At 30.5% G+C, this 17,949-nt stretch overlaps 1 protein-coding gene across 1 annotated transcript in view; it reads left to right on the top strand.

Annotated features, from left to right (window-relative positions):
• LOC145314502 (alpha-crystallin B chain-like) overlaps window positions 1-17,949 on the top strand; it is a 390,513-nt gene that overhangs the window by 295,667 nt on the left and 76,897 nt on the right. The window lies entirely within an intron of this gene.

Raw genomic sequence — 17,949 nt, 5'->3', positions numbered from 1 at the left:
TTAACAACAAGGATGACAACATCCATAAAAGCGAAGCTCTGAAACGGTAAGACAAACGGACATTAACACTTGTATAATGTCAAAACTGAATAATCAGAATGCGAATGTATAAGAGTCAAAGCAAAATTGTAAGTAAATTTGTTGAAAAACTTGATACAGGATAATGATTATAGACATACTTACATTTTTAGGACATGATTATAGAGTTGCTTCGCTTATAATATTGTACTTTGTTGTCTCAGGAATCAGTATACCAAAAATCAGAACAATCGGATAATTAGGCCAATACAAATTTGTTATTAAAAATGTAAAAAAAAATCAACATGTTTAAAATGGACGTACGGACATTCTGGTAATGATTATAGAGTTGCTACGCTTTCTAACTCGTACCTAACTATTACAGGAATCACCATGCAAATTTGAAATCGATAGGACAATTCTAACATGCCTAAATTAACGAAAAAAGCTATTTAAAAAAGTAAAAAAAATCAACATGTTTAAAATGGACGTACGGACATTTTTGTAATGAATATAGAGTTGCTACTCTTTCTAAATCGTACCTAACTACTACAGGAATCACCATGCAAAATTTGAAATCGATAGGACAATTCTAACATGTCTAAATTAACGAAAAAAGCTATCCGTGACGGACGTACGGACGGACCGACCCTAATTATAGAAAAGCTTCGCTTTTAATAATTCAAACTTAACAAGGAGGGATATGGCTTAAGAAGAAACATTTTTCATTCATATAATTTGTAGCGTGTAGTAGGAGGGATGAAGGGAAGTTTATTATTTTTTATTGGCAAAATAAAGGGGTTGTAGCAAACCCTTGACAATAATTTTAAAGCTTAACTTTCTCGATTTTGGTTTTTAGAGTTGTCAAATATTCAGGAGCGCTTCAAGCACTCTCCTAATAATCATTATTTAAACAAAATATATTACTTTGCATTTTTTTCTTTTAACAAGAAATTGGTATTTATTCAATTCCTTAAGAATATTATATTTTCCTTGCTTGATAACAAGAACAAAAAGTTGTAAGCAATAAATAGCAATTGGTATTAATAAATCGTTCATGCTATTTTAATTACTAGCGGCTACTCCCCTAGAGTCCTCTAGCGGAACGCAACCTATGTTAAGACCCGCTGTTTACCAAAAATTATCTAAAATCCGCCAGGTATGTTTTTAGATTTTGGGGATTTCTATTGGAAAATTGGTGGTACCCTCCTTCAAAATAGTTATAAACTTGCCTTGAACTTATGAAAAGCTACACTGTAAAGAAGAACCATATCAGTTCATTGGTTAGTGATTATCTTCGGTACAAACAGACAGACACACAATGATCCTTTTACTTTATTATGAAGATAAATAGACCAAAAAGCAATACCCTTTATTATTTAATATATTGATTTCAATATTGAATAAAAGAAATCAAATATGAACATGAATAGATGACAAAAAGTTTGCTTTTGTTATTATTATTGTTTTCAATAATCCCATCTTTGTAATGTTTTTTTTTTATATTTTTTGTAGGTATGTAAAAAAAACTTATTTAAATAAATACATCTGCTTTTGTAAGAAAAAAGTATTAAAAATGCTTTCATAAAGTTTGTTACAAAGAAAAAAAATTATTACTCATTTTTTTATTGCCAATAAAATTTTAAAAATCTTTTAAATTCCATAAACAACATTTTAATTAAATTTTTTAATACAATAATAGTTATTTCTCGTATCGTATTATAAACGGCTTTCCGCGGATTTAGAATGTACAATTATAAGATTAAAACTAGTTTTTTTAGCCCCGAGGTGCCGGAGACACCGGCTAAAAAAACTGTTTTTAATCTTATGATTGTACATTTCTATATTCGTAGAAAACTGGATATAATACGATGCTAGACATAGTTTTTTCGTATGGATGAGAACCGGTTCCTATCCATCGGATTCGAATTAATACGAGAAAAAACTTTACTCATTAACACTAAATATTCAAAAACAAGCATTTCTGGTAAAAGTTTCTTTAAAACTATATTCTGAATGACAAGGTCTCCAATCACGAAAAAAATCGGGGAATAAAAAAAGGGGGGAAGTAAAAAAAGTGACAAGGGGGAAAATAAGGCCCTTTTGGGAGTGTGACGTCCAATCAAACCAAAAAATAAATGTAGATTTACATTGCCAAATAATAATTAGAAAATAATCAATCTGCCTAGAAGTTTGGCTAGTTGTAAAACATCTGGGATTTTATGTTCTTGTTTTCTTAAATACGTTGCTATATTATTTAAAATTGGAAAACTTTGCTAAAATAAATGCACACTTAGTTACTAGGCCCTTTGCAAGGGAGGGAAATGACAATAACATTTAAATTAATATACACCTCTTCTTCATCCCCATAATCATCATCTTATAAATGCTAAATGAAACTAAACAATTTGGATCAAAGTTTAATTTATAATCCATTGTCCTATACCTATATTCCTGAGAATCTTTACACAAAATACCTGGGCCTTATTTATAGATCAAACAATTGGTGTTTATTCATTGTTGCATTAACAAAAATCTACAAATTTTCTTGTATCCTTTAGTAGTATTATTTAATGACTGTGTGCGTGTTGAGTAAGATCTCGTAAACGGCCGTACCGATAGCTTTACCGTCTTCAGGATTATAAAACCTTGGTACGTAATGGCAATTTTTCGGTTTCAGAATTAATTTTGTACTTTTTGATTGTGAGAGTTATACTTTTTCTTCCATTTACATGCATAGTTTATCACCAGAAAAATAATTTTGTCAGCCTTTAGTATTATATTTTTGTATTCTTTTATTTTGCCATTATGTTTTCAGATCATATTATTACTTATTTTAATAGATTAGATCGTAAGTAATATGTATTATACAATCAACAAACAAACTAGCATGTTACGACTTCACACTTCTGTACAATATAACCATGAAATTTGAAACTGTAGCTATAGGTTTCAATATTTTAATATTTATGATTGGTAAACACACAGTGGGTGATGAAGGTTGTCAATTTATAAACTGCTGGGACAAGAGCAGAGACGTTCAAGCTTTTTATTTTGATGGGGTAAAATGAGGAGTTGTAAAAGTTTGAGATGGTAATCTAATAAATATATATTTTTAATTTTGAAGGAGGTAAAATGAGAGGTAAGAAAGACTGAGGGGGTACGTCTATCTCTCCTCATGGACGTCAATTGGCAGGATATTTTTTTTTTAGTTTCTACAAATTTAATGTCCTTACACTATCATTAATGACGTCATGGAATGTAATTGCATGATTATTATTACATGTTAATTTTTTTTTTAAATAACATACTATATATATATATATATGCACATGGGTAGATGTAGTTTAGTCTTTCTTCAGCTATCATATCCCTGTTCTATATTTCATAACCTTAGATATCCTAGTCATTTACAAATTTCTCTATCAATTTTATATGTAATGAAGCAGTTTATTTGGTTTCATTTTCATTTGAAATAATAAAATCTAGTGTCAAAGCTTTTAAAACTAATTTAAAACCATTCAAGAAAATTTATATGAATTTCAGGGTTTTAAAAACAGAATTACTTAAAGATGAACTAGGGTATTTAAATGTTTCTAACTCTAAAATTAATAGAAAAAAAGTTTTCTGATGCAATTGGAAAATTTAATAATCTTCTTTTTTTCAATGGGAATTTTGTTATAAAAATATTTAAATTATATAAGATACAAAACCATTGTAATTTTCTATTACTATTAAGCAAAAATATTAGGCAATTTAATATGCAATACAAAATTATTATTTAACAAGGATGTTAATGTTCAATTTACTAGGTATTACAAAATAAATAAAACAAGGTTATTTTTTTATTAATAAAAGTTCAGAGTTTTTGAATTTTTATGATATAAACTAAAATCGATTGTAATAAAGTTTAAGACTTAAAGTCTTAGAACATAGAAGCAGACATTTGTCAGCCATCACTGAAAGAAAAACCGCTTAAAAAATTCAATACATTTGTCATTATTATTAGCAAAACTTTACAGATGAATGATTGAAGGCAAAATATTTGGCAAGATCCTTTTAATCATAAGAGGTTCACCAAACACAAACCCCCCCCCCCCACTTATGGCCACTGCACTGTTAAAACCCTCAGGTCTTTTCTTCACCAAGACTTACTTTTAAGAAACATCAACATTACTTTTTTTACAAATTAGGTATTACTGAGGAGGATTGGGGGTGTATTTTTAGTCTAATTGCGAAAAGAAAAATTTCAGACCAAAACACCAATCAGACAAACATTCATTTTTAGTTTTTGTCTTTATTTATAACATGCAGACACAAGTGCATGAAAATAGACTTATATTTGTATATTTTATCTTTTTTTGGGACAATTGTGTCCATGAATAGCGCTGAATTAAAATTAGGGTTGGGCCGGATATCCGGTCTGGCCGGTTATCCGGCCGGATATCTGGTCATTTTCAATATCCGGCCGGATATAGAATATTATAACCGGTTACATGATATCCGGCTGATTTTTGACGCCAGATATCCGGTTATCCAGCCGGATATCCGGTAATTTGCCGGATATCGAACGTTGGCCAGATATCCGGCCGGAACCGGATATTCGGGATTAGAAATCAGCCGGATATCCGGTATCCGGCCAAAAAAGTATCCGGCCCAACCCTAATTAAAAAGCCAATAATTTATTTTTATAAAATATGGAAAGCCAAGTTTTTTGTAAAGACAGACAGAGAAATACTTTTTTGCTCTTGAATTTTGAAATATATTAGAATGTAGGTGATTACATATTTTTAACGTAATATTCTCTGACGAAGTGACGGGCAAACAGACATACGGCATGCTATAGTTATACAGTGACTGGACTATTAGAAATCAATCAATCAAACTGACATTATTGATTCCTTATAATTTTAACTTTTTCTTTTTCTTCCTTGAAGCAAAACATTTTGGGTGGATCTTTTTTTACAGAAATTACTTTCATGTTTAAATTTTGTTAATTTAGAAAAAATGCTTTTAATTCATGGCTGGTTAAAAATGTTACAAAAAAATAGACAAAAATGTGCAAAGTTTAAGTCCCCATTCATTGTCTAAATGCCTGAATTAAAAGTGCTCACGATAACATTTATAAAAAGGCGGTTCCATCATATTAAAATCCCCTTTATGGTATCCTAAAAATGTGTTTTATTATTAAATGGGGCGATGCTCAAAAGTTGTAGAATGTTTTGTGCGTCTGGATGTCAGTAGCAATTAATGGTATAAAACTTTAATATAAAAAAAAGTAGAACATTTTGCCTTTAACTTTTTTGTACTTTTGATAACAACACAAGCCTATTAAGTTATTTAGAATAAATGCAGAAGAGCAATTCACATCGTTTTATATAAAGGAGTATCTGTCTGTAGCTGGAGACTTCGGAAACTACTGAACCGATTGAGTTTTCTTTTTTATGGAAACTTCATAAAGATCCAGTATTTTTTATATTAAGTCTTCAAATGGCTTTATTCGATTTTTCTGCTTATTTTACCCTCGAATATAGAGCTCCTGGGGCGCAGCTGCTAGTTTTATACAAAGAAATAAAGGAAATATTGACAATTACTTTTTCTTTAAAAATAGTCATCCTTGTTTTCTTTATAAAGGAAGTCTGGAATGTCTTCAGGTGTAAAACTGTTTTGGGTGGATATACACATTCCAAACATAGGGATAGGGCACGTGTAAAAGAAATAAATGAATAATTAAAAATAAAAAGCTTTTACTTCCTAGTTCCCTCTTATTGTATCTGGACCAAAATAGAAAAAAAAGTATTTTTGATGCTAAATTAGGTTAGGTTAGGTTAAGTAAAGATTAGCTGAACCCAAAAGGGTTGCATTCATTAGGGATAGGGTTCTTTGTCTTGTAGGGAAAGTTACAACTGCTCTTGTCCCTTTGTTTTACTTATTGCATACATAAGACTTTTGAATTACAAATAAGTGAGTTTACTGAAGAAAATCAGTCTAATCTAATACAAATAGCAAAATATTGATGGTAACAAAATAGTTTCTCCCCAGGTGCTGTATACCTATCCTTGATATAGAAGTGTTTTAAGCCAAGTCTCAGCCGATAAGATTTTATTGATTACAATTTAATATTTCTTGTGGTTCGCAGCTACTCTACGAGACAAGGGTTTTTCCGTAAGTCCATTCGATACGCCCCTAGAGAGGTGAGGAAGTCGACACTTTAATTCAAGATTTAAAAAGTATAAAATTTGTTCGATTTTTTTTTCTAGGAACCTAGGTACCCTCCCAAAACATGTTTTACCTTCCATTGACCTATGAGAAGCTATGCTGTTTAGAAGAACTATATTGGTTCAGAATTAGCGAATTACACACATACAGACAGACAACCATCCTGTTACTTTTTGTATTAGTATACTATTACTGTATTTCATTATTTACTATTGTTTTTTTTTGTAGTGTTAGTTTTTAGTTGATTTATTACTTATGGACATAATTATCCTCGTTTCTAAAAACAAAAGTTGAAAGTTTAAGAAAAATGCATGAACCCTAATTATAAAAGCTGTAAGTACTCAACAAATGTCAAATTACCAAAGCATGTATGTACAGTGTACTACATTTACGGAATGTGGACAATTAATCTAAAAACACATTTTAAAAATATTTAGTTTTTTTTAAATATGATTATTGATAAGGGTGACTTAGTCTTAGGGTACAGAGCTATAAATGACTATATTTACAAAGTACGGCGCTCTTTATTGATTCATATTGCACTATGCTACCTTTTTTTACTACTGGGGTATTAAATCAATAATGCGCAGTGGAGGGTTATCCTATCGCTGTACATATACAGTTAGGGAGTTGAATCCATTTTTATAGAAGCAGAAATATAATCTATGATTATGGTTTGGACCCTCTAAAACTGTAATCTACCCTTCCAATTTCCCCTCTCTTGGTGAAGATATCTTCAACGCCGATACGATTTTTGAAATATAAGATTCTACTTTTGTCTCTCTTGTTAAAGATATCTTCACCAAGAGAGGCAAAAGTGGAATCTTAAATTTCAAAAATCGTATCGGCGTTGAAGATATCTTCACCAAGAGAGGGGAAAGTGGAATCTTACATTTCAAAAATCGTATCGGCGTTGAAGATATCTTCACCAAGAGAGGGGAAAGTAGAATCTTACATTTCAAAAATCGTATCGGCGTTGAAGATATCTTCACCAAGAGAGGGGAAAGTGGAAAGGTAGATTACAGTTTTAGAGGGTCCAAACCATAATCATAGATTATATTTCTGCTTCTATAAAAATGGATTCAACTCCCTAACTGATATACGTGAATTAAGATTCAAACTTTTGAAGTCATATAAAAAATATTTTTTTCATGAATACTTGTCCTTCTCTGATGTGGACATATTTGATAATTTGACCAATCCCTCGCCTCTAGCATAACTGTTAACATAATTTACTACAAGTACGTATCTTGTTATTCAGTACAACAAGGACAAGAATGAATGTGAGTAGCACAGCCATAATTTCATAGACAAATGCCTCGCCCCTAGCTAACATAATTTACTAGCATTGCACTGCAGCTCAGTGTGATGCGAGTATGTATCTTGTTTTTCAGTACAACAAGGACAATAATGACTGTAAAGTAGAGCAGCATTATTGAGCCTGTACAATTTTAAAATGGGAATGATAAAATGTTATATAGCAATAACTAAGAAGTCTTATAACATGATATTAGATTTTATAAAGAGAATGGTAAAATGTAATACAGCAATAACGGAGAAGTCTCAAGACATGTTCAGAAAATGTAATTTTATTCAAGTTATTACAAGAAAAACATTACTGCTGGAAAAGTGTGTGTGTGTATGTGTACTATATGGTCTTAAAATTTATTTAATATATCATTCAATGGACTAACTACTCTTAAACACTAACATTGCCTGGGCTTGAATAAAGTTTAAAATAGAATGAACAATTTTAACACTCCAAAAGTAAAAAGATATGTTACTCAAAACACTTTTATGTTATGGCTACGCTTCCAGAAATTAGCAATCTCATATGCCCTTTTAGAGGAATATAAAGTTTAATATATAAACCTCATATTGTTATATTTTGGCAAAATTGAAAAGGATATTAAAAAAAGCCGCGCGCGCGCGCTTCATTTAAACTCAATTTGATATTTCCTTATGTCTAAGTTTTAGAAAAGTACTGAGCTTAATATTTTTGTATTATAAAAATTATAAATAAGAAACAAGATTAAGCTTTAATAAATGTATAAGTATAGATGTACAAATTGATTTTTGTTCTTTTGAAGGGACTCGGCTATGTTTATATGTATTTCCGACGCTATTAGCTGATTCAAAAGACTCAATTCAATACTGGAAAAAGATAACCGCCCTGTGGGTAAAGTTTCTTATAGCTCATGCCCCTTTTATTCTTTTACTTCAATAAAGCATACACAATTGTTTTTTATCATATCATATTCACTTTTATTTAAAGAAGAAAAAAAGTTAAGTAACTGTGCTTAATTTCCTCTATAGCCTTAATTTGTGAATTGATTTTTGATTACAATAACGATTGATTGTGTTTCTTGTATTTCTTTTAGAACAATGAATCAACCCTTTTTATAGTAACTGTTTTACCAATCTTCTTAAAATCAATATCAAGTAGATATAAAGATAAATAAATAGTTATATTTGTTATATTCTGATACCTTCAGTAGCGCAACTACTCTACTCTAAAGATAATTAATGTCCGTTCGCCTTTTTTAATAAGTAATTTTTACTTTGAAACAAACAAAAAGACAGTCAACTTAAATAAATACTATAATTAAGATTTATATGTCTTTTAAGTGTTACGAATTATATAGATACTTCGCTTATTTACAAACATATACTTGCTTTTATCTAACAAAATTTAAGCCCAAATAAATAATGAACAATAATAAATAATTGAATGCATATACATACATATATGTTGAAAATGGGTAAAATAGATTAAAAACAAATTATTGCTTCTCAATTTGAATAGACAATTTGTTATTCAACGCATTTAGAAACTGGGAAGATGAAAATAGATTTATTCTCTTCAATAGATTGCTTTAGTTATATTACCCGAACACTGATCGATTTTTATGGGCATTGGGTATTATTTAAAGGAACATTCTTCAGACAACCTTATTTTAATTGCACTACCTTTGTTCAGAAGTCATTAGCATAATATTGAGTAAAAGTTGGAAAAAAACATTCTAATAATTTATTTAAAGTATTTACCAAAGCAGCAGTAGGCTGAACATATTTTCTTCTCCAAATTTATTTAGTTGTTGGTTACAGTTGCAATTTACCATTTTAAGAAAGAAAAAACATTTCCATTGTCCCAACTATCTATCTAGTTCTCCAAATAAGGAAAGTTATGTAGGTATAATAATGTAAAGCACAGCTGTGCGCCATCTATGGCAGGGTTTAAGGGTAAAAGTGTTAAATTCTTCTTTTTTAATAGGAGGAAGATAGAATTGTAGATTAGTACAACCGAAATTGTCCTATATTTCCCTTGATCTATAGACAGTAGATTCTTCAGGGAATAAGATATAAGGGACAAGAGTTAGACAATGGACGATGAACTATTTAAACCAAAGAATGAGAGAACAAGTTTGTATAAAAAAAAATTAATGCCAGTATAATTTTCAGTCAAAAGTCCTCTCAATCATTGATATGCTTAGAGCCAGGAAGATACTCCAGATATATGTTTCTTCTGGTGCCAGGTAAACCTGTCAACAGCTGTGCCGAGATCAATAGTGTTTGTTATTGGGAGATATAAAAGTGAGTCATTATTTTACCCATTTAAAAAAGTATAAAGAATCTATCAGGTTTATTTTAAGCTTCTGTTGGCGTTAAGTTAATTATATATTAAACATTTTTACTAAAGTAGAATATCCCCTTAAAAATTCAATAATCAATTCAAAGACTGCACTGATATGTAAGCATATGGATAAATTTGGTTTGGTTCATAATGAGAAAATTGTTCTCTAATATTCTAGAAATATTTTTGAATAACTGTATCATGAATAAATAGACGATTAGATTATCGAAATGCGTAGTGTCATATTAAGAAACAAGCATAAAAGTAAGAAAAAAGCAGCATTTTCTATAGTTATCCTTATACTAAAGTAACAGGATGTCGGTTTTCTGTGTGTTTGTGTGTTTCTACCGAAGGTTCTCGTTAACCGCTGAACCGATCGGTTTCTCCTTAACAGGGTAGCTTCTTATAGGTCCCGGAAAGGTTTATAACTATTTTGGGGGAGGGTACCACTACCATCCCAGAGAAATCGCCCCTAGAAAAAAATACCCCCCCCCCCAAAAAAAAATCTTTTCTTTTAAAATCTAATATAATAAATTGGGTTCAACTCTCCCCTCCTCAAGTGTCCCTAGAAGCCTCTAGGGGCGTAGCCACTAGTATTTGATAAAGAAATTGCTTTGCATCTAGCCTTTGAAAGTTTGGGGCTTGTGGTTGTTACTGTAGTCTTTAGGTTTATGTCAATATACAGTACACCTCCGAAAGTTTTCAAAACCAATAAAAAGCTTTCCTGTGAATACTTAGCGGTTTTAGAGATTTTAATGGACGCACCTTCGCACATACTTTGATATATAGGATAAAAAAATTACCTTTTATTTGAAACAATATTTTTTTCTTAAATTGACAATTGTTTACAATTTTAAGATAAATTTGGTCTGTATTTAAATGGAGAGCTCCCTATAGTGAAAATGCCTCCGAGCATTTTGGGACAGTAAGCATTATAGTAAAAGAACACTCCACCACTTTACATTTTAGTAAAGTTTGCTTTACATTGACATATAAAAATGATTTTAATAAAAAAACGCTGTTTTTTGTTAAAATATTAGGCCCTTAATTTTTTTTTATATTGCATAGAAACTTTGCAACAAAAATTGAAAAAATCCTATAAAATTCCCTATACTAGCATAGGAGTCTACTTGGTCGTACAAAGATGTAGGGAAATATATAGAAAACTCCTACGGCCAAAACAAAATGTATAGATTTTGTTCTTACATCCATCTAAATGATCCTTGATCATATTATATCAAAGTAAACTAGCATAGGTATTTTTGGTTATAATGTTTAAATAAATTTTTAATAATAAAAATAAACAATGGAATGCCTTTTTAAATCCCAGAGAAAGAAAATCGAGTGGCGAATAGTTGATATGGCTAAAGAGGGAAGAAAGACATGTTATTAAATAAAGGGAGAAACGGCGCCAAATTTCCCACGGTGCACTTGTCCCGAGGGCAATTCTGCTGGTCACCAGTACAATTTCGTCCTATAGCCCACAATGCATTTAACTAACAGTAGAATTACAGCCTATCTAAAGCCAATATTAGACTGTGATGTTAAGTATGTAATAATTCAAATAAACCAGCCATGGTATTACAGATAATAATAAACAATTACATGTATTATAGATACATATTGTATTAATAGAGTTATCAAGGTAGAGTGTTCATTTTAAATATCAAAAGTAAAACTAGTTTTACAAGAACCCTTTTTTCAATGATTTATACCCTTATAGATGGCCTAAAAACTACAGATGACTGCAAAATATGGTCGAGCTGTTTTTAGTAAATTTAAAACATACTCTAGAACTTTTTAATCAATAAAACAAAATGTTTTCTAGTAATAATTTGTCTAATATTGAATTGTAAAATTCCAGAGCATATAGAATTACATGTACATTGTTATATATTAAAGTATTAGTACATCTGTAATAGTTATACCCAGGGTATTAAGTCTAGCAATTCTTAACTGATTTTTGGTTTAGTAAATTCTATTTATCTTATATTACAGATGTGTTATGGATTCAATTATATGAACATAAAGCAGAGATAGGTACATTGAAGATAAACAATGCATAAACTTGAATATATAAGGTACTTTCCCTCAAAGTGCCTGGTGGGCACAACAACACTCTTTATTATTTTTAAAATAAATTGAATTGAATTAAATTTCTTATAATAGAGTTCTATGACACCATGGAAACTGTCCCAATTTTGTATAACTTTTGCGGAACATGTTCCAGTTACGTCATATTTTTCTTTCCCGAAAAGGGAGGGGGGAAAGAAAAAAAAGGGAAGGGGGGAAGAAAAAAGAGATGGGAGAAAAGGGGGTTTTCCCCATCTCTTTTGAAGAGATTTTCTTCCCCCCTTCTCTTTTTCGCAAAAGTTATACAAAATTGGGACAGTTTCCATGGTGTCGAGTTCTATCCATGCGGGGAGCTCTAACACAAGAAAACAAACCAATAAAAAATTTAATGACCCCTTATTTTCTATTTATTTTAAAATAAGGGGGGGGGGGTCTTATGCCCAGCAAGGCATTTTAGAGAAACCGCCAAGCACACCAATAAAGAAATAGCTAATGAGTGTACAATCTAATCAAAATATCAACCGTTTGTATTGCAAAAACTTTTTCCTACTCCTATAATGTACTTATCAAGGAAGAATCTAAAATAAACAATAAGTGCAAAAAGAACTCTATTAGTTTAATTGGTTATATATCACCATAGCTAATCAAAACAACAACCCTTTTTACAAAACAGATTTCTGACACACTGTAAAAAAATATTAAGCTAAATTTCATTCCAATATTAATTAAATCTACTTCACAAAATCTATAGTCAATCTTGTTTATCGCATCGAAGGCCCGGCCTAAAAAAAGTGGTATCAATTTTATGATTTTTATTGTAATATTCGTGGAAAATTGTCTGTAATACGATGCTAAGCTAAACTAGATTTATAAGTATGGCTGGGAACCGGATCAAAATTCAATTGATTTTGAAACCACATTAAAAAAAAATCTTTATTTCACTATTTAAATAAATCCAGTAAATGATAAAATGCCAAGAATATAATTTGGTAAATTTTTTAAGAGTGCATATGAAACATATGTTTTATGTAGCACATAAGACACAAAAACCTTTTGTGTAACAATCACATTTTTGCTTCCTTTAAACTAATTTTGTCTAATTAGCTACACTTTATATCTCTTTTTATACTATTTAACAAGGAAAATCATATTTATAATTGCTTGGGAATTTGCATTAGTATTAATCATAAGAGAGAGTGTATTAAACTGTATATAAGACATTTGCGAATATATTGATACCATTAATTTGCCTCTTAGATAGAAAAAAGTAAGTTTTTTTAATATTTTTCTCTTGCTACAAATCAAATTTCAAATTTGAGTCACCAAAAATGCTAAACTAATTTTTGCTCTAGAAGAATCAATTTTTGGAGTTAGAAAGTGCTTAATACCTCATTTTAATCGCCTGGCATTGCTTTATAATATACAGGTAATGACTTGGTTTTTTATGGAACAGCTGACTAAAAAATCGAGGTTTTGTGATAAACCCACTTTTGTTGTTGCTCCATAAATGATATTTTTTTCCCCAATTTTTTTGGCTGTAAAGAAGCTTTATATATTCATATAACATCCACCTAAATTTGACTTTTGATATTTTATTTATAACATCACCAGAGGGAATTGAATTTTGGTAAAAAAATATCAATTTATATTTTACACTGCTATGCATTGTTCTTGTTCTTGTTTCTAAAAAAAATTTATATTATAAAAAAGAGAATTATTTAACGCTTCTATAGGTATGTTTATCATTTTTCTAGGCTAAATATAACTATAATTACACCATTTTAAAGTTAGACATCTTAAATATTAACACAATTATTGAATCGGTCTGTATTATTAGGCTGGCAACCCTTAAAACAGCTGCATTTCATTATCCTATTATATATAGTAATAATTATATGTATAAACACACTTAATTTTTTAACTTTTTATTGATGGAATACATATGTTTCTCTATAAAAATAGATCATCAGTTCCAATTAAGATGTATAAAATAAGAGTTAAAAAAAAATATATATATGTCGATGCATTTTGAATCCTTTTAAAAGACTAAATAAGAAAGAAGTGTTAGAAAATTGTGCCCCCTGCAGGGTTTTTTACTGCTTATATCCTCTTAGAGTTGGGGGGGAATTAGCATCTTTATATAAAAAGGGGGAGGTGTTTGAAGAGAATCTTTAAAGAGAAAAAAATAGGTCATATTTTATCATTTGCAGTTTTACAAATTAATACATATTATATAAAGCTTTTTTGTCTGTAGCTTAAGATTTCGGTAAAGTATAAGGCTATTTTACTAATTTCCTTACTCCTTTAATTACAGAGCTCCTAGATGCTTGGAGCGCAGCTGCTAGTAAATAAACAAAGTAAAATGATTCCTGAATAATTGATTTACAATTTTAAAAAGCAAAACATTTTTACAATTAGGATGTGTATATCCACGCCATGGTTAGCTATTTTTGTTAATTCAGGCGTGTTAGAATTAATCTTAAATGTTGGAAGATGATTTTTGTAGCAGTAAGGTACTTAGCAACTTTATAATCATTACTTTATGTAAAGGGATGTCCTGGTGGGGGGGGGGGGGGGTTAGGGGGTTAAGGGTTACTAATTAATTTGGGGCAACCCCATAATTTTTAATCTTCCCCTTCCCCCCCCCCCAAAAAAAAAATATAAAAAGCTTTGACGTCCTTGCCTCTATTATATAAAGATTACCCCACAAAATGAACATGGGGATGCCCAAATTTAGATATTTCAATTCCCCCCCCCTTCCCCCCAAATCAAAAAGCTTGGACGTCCTTGATTAAGTAAGCTCATTTAAAACATACTGAAATCAATTTGTGTACAACAATTATCCTATTTAGTTTTTTAGTAGTGAAGCTACTCTATAATTCAAAATATTTGTCTGTCCATTGTCTGTCCATTCATCTGTATGTCTGTTCATTGGTATGTCTGTCTGTCTGAGACAGAAAGGGGAAAACGATATTTTCTTGGCTTCTATAAAAGATAAAAGGCTGAAATTTTCATGGATCGAATATTCTCTCTCTCTATCAATACTCCATATTTTCATCAAGTTTCATTAGGATTTGCCAAAAAAACTGGGGTGGGCTATATCGATTCCTACATTTCAAGTTTTCATGATTTTCTCTACTCCTATTCAAGTTAGATGGTTGAAATTCAGGGATTGAATACTTTGATATTTTGCATGATTTTATCAAGTTTTATTGAGATTTACTTATTGGGGTTCTACCTCAAACATAGGAGTCCCAAATGTCGAAGTGGACAAATGTAGGAGTCCTAAACATCGGAGTGGACAAACGTAAGAATGGGACAAACGTCAGAGTGGACAAACATCAAGGTGGACAAACGTTGGAGTGGAAAACATTAGAGTGGACATTGCTTAAATAAAACCTAGGAGTGTCTACTATTTTAATAATATTACAATTTTGAAATTTTTTATACCCTTGTCTACAAAATAATGACTATGGCTGCAGCGCTCAGCCCCCTAGCCTATATCCTAACCTAACCTAACTAAGAAAAGTAACGGGATGAAGGTAGGGGGGGCTGTGTTTGTATAAAAAAAATTCAAAATTGAAAAAAAAGTTTGGGACTCCTGTGTTTGTCCACTCCGATGTTTGTCCACTCCAACGTTTGTCCCACTCCTGCATTTGTTCCACTCTGACGTTTGGGACTCAAGCATTTGTCCCTCCAATGTTTTTCCACTCCTACATTTGGCATGGAACCGATTATTGGTTGGGGTGCTAGTTTGATTCCTAGATTTGTAAGTTTTAAGGATTTTCTTTACTCCTATTAAAAAAAATTTAAAAGGCTGGTTTTATACCCCCCATAGTATATTACGGGGGGTGATTACCCCCATCCCTAAAAAAATTACCCTTTTACAAGCACCTCCCCCTGGATACTCCTGCACTCCCCCTTGTAGTGACTAGGCCAACTTTATGGTCTCTGGTTTCAGGAAGCCCATTCAATTATGAGAAGTTCACATTATAAGAGCACTCTTATAGCATCCTCTCTATTAGCATTACATGTGTAATGCATTATAGACAGACAGATAGATATTGTGAGGGATCCTACACTTTATAACACCTTGTTTTGCATGGTAAAAATTGTTCCAATAGTTCTTGATATTGATATTTTATTTAAAAATTACAATAACTTGAATATAATGATGTTTAAAAAATGCTGAAATTATAGTTATATTTAGACTAGAAAAATGATTAACATACCTATAGAAGCATTAAATAATTCTCTTTTTAATTACAAAAATATTTTTTAGAAACAAGAATGAGAACAATGCATAGCAGTGTAAAATATAAATTGATATTTTTTTCAAAATTCCAAAACTATCCAGGGTCCTATAAGAAGCATCCATAAAACACAGAACTCAATAGGTACTGTAATGGTCAAAATCTTAAGCTGAAGACAAAAAAGTTTACTACTTTATATAATAGGATAATGAAATGCAGCTGTTTTAAGAGTTGCCAGCTTAATAATACAGACCGATTCAATAATTGTGTTAATATGTTATGATGTCTAACTTTAAAATGGTGTAATTATAGTTATATTTAGCCTAGAAAAATGATAAACATACCTATAGAAGCGTTAAATAATTCTCTTTTTTATAATATAAATTTTTTTTAGAAACAAGAACAAGAACAATGCATAGCAGTGTAAAATATAAATTGATATTTTTTTTCCAAAATTCAATTCCCTCTGGTGATGTTATAAATAAAATATCAAAAGTCAAATTTAGGTGGATGTTATATGAATATATAAAGCTTCTTTACAGCCAAAAAAATTGGGAAAAAAAATATCATTTATGGAGCAACAACAAAAGTGGGTTTATCACAAAACCTCGATTTTTTAGTCAGCTGTTCCATAAAAAACCAAGTCATTACCTGTATATTATAAAGCAATGCCAGGCGATTAAAATGAGGTATTAAGCACTTTCTAACTCCAAAAATTGATTCTTCTAGAGCAAAAATTAGTTTAGCATTTTTGGTGACTCAAATTTGAAATTTGATTTGTAGCAAGAGAAAAATATTAAAAAAACATACTTTTTTCTATCTAAGAGGCAAATTAATGGTATCAATATATTCGCAAATGTCTTATATACAGTTTAATACACTTTTAAGTCCATTATTTTTGGGCTTTGAGTGAACGTCGAATAAGGTTGATTTTATCTCAAGAATAAAAACACAACGTCTAAGTTTTTAGATTTTTAAAAAATTTTAAAAGTTTTGAACAACACCCTCATAGATTCCTACGCTTTCATAATAAGACTTCAACTTTTCCTTTTTATTTTTTTAATTTAGGAAGTTTCTCGGCTGTTATTGAAGAAATTCAGATATAAAATTCATTGAAAATTCCTATAACATATGCGCTTTATACATTTTTTTCTCCGTCGGTCATGCTTGAAAAGACAAAAAACCTTATTTTTTTAAAGGTTGTTTCCCAATAAATGAATACAGTGTAAAAAAAATTACAATTCTTAAACAAACATGGAAAGTTGGAAGATGGCAAAACTAAAATTCGAATCCCCTAATAGAGTAGCATCGCTTATAATAACATTATTTGTATATTTTCTTGGTAGCTAGCATATGTGACACTCTATTATCTTTTTATCCTTCAAAAATTATAAATAAAAATAAATAATAAAGTAAATTATGTGAGAGTTATTATGGTGAGATACAAGAACAATTTATCAAAATTTAGAACAGGACAATTAGAATTTTAATATTAAGATCCTTAAGTGTATATCAATTAAAAAAGAGAGGCATATTTATTTAATTATGAGTTTTATTTTTCATATTTAGGGGATCATATTAATATAATGCCCAATGTCCCATCCCTTAAGATCCCTGATTAATAAAAATTTAGTTTAGGTTAGGTTAGGTTATAGGCTAGGGAGCCAAGCGCTGCGGCTAGGCAGGCAAGGGGGCCGAGCGCTGCGGCCAGAGTTGTTCGTTTTTGGGGTGATACTCAAAATTTCAAAATTG

This window comes from Acartia tonsa, chromosome 3 (assembly GCF_053477335.1).
Source record: "Acartia tonsa isolate MP-2025a chromosome 3, ASM5347733v1, whole genome shotgun sequence".
NCBI lineage: Eukaryota > Metazoa > Arthropoda > Copepoda > Calanoida > Acartiidae > Acartia > Acartia tonsa.
Note: the sequence above shows the minus strand (reverse complement) of the source record. Positions and strands in the feature narration are given on the sequence as shown.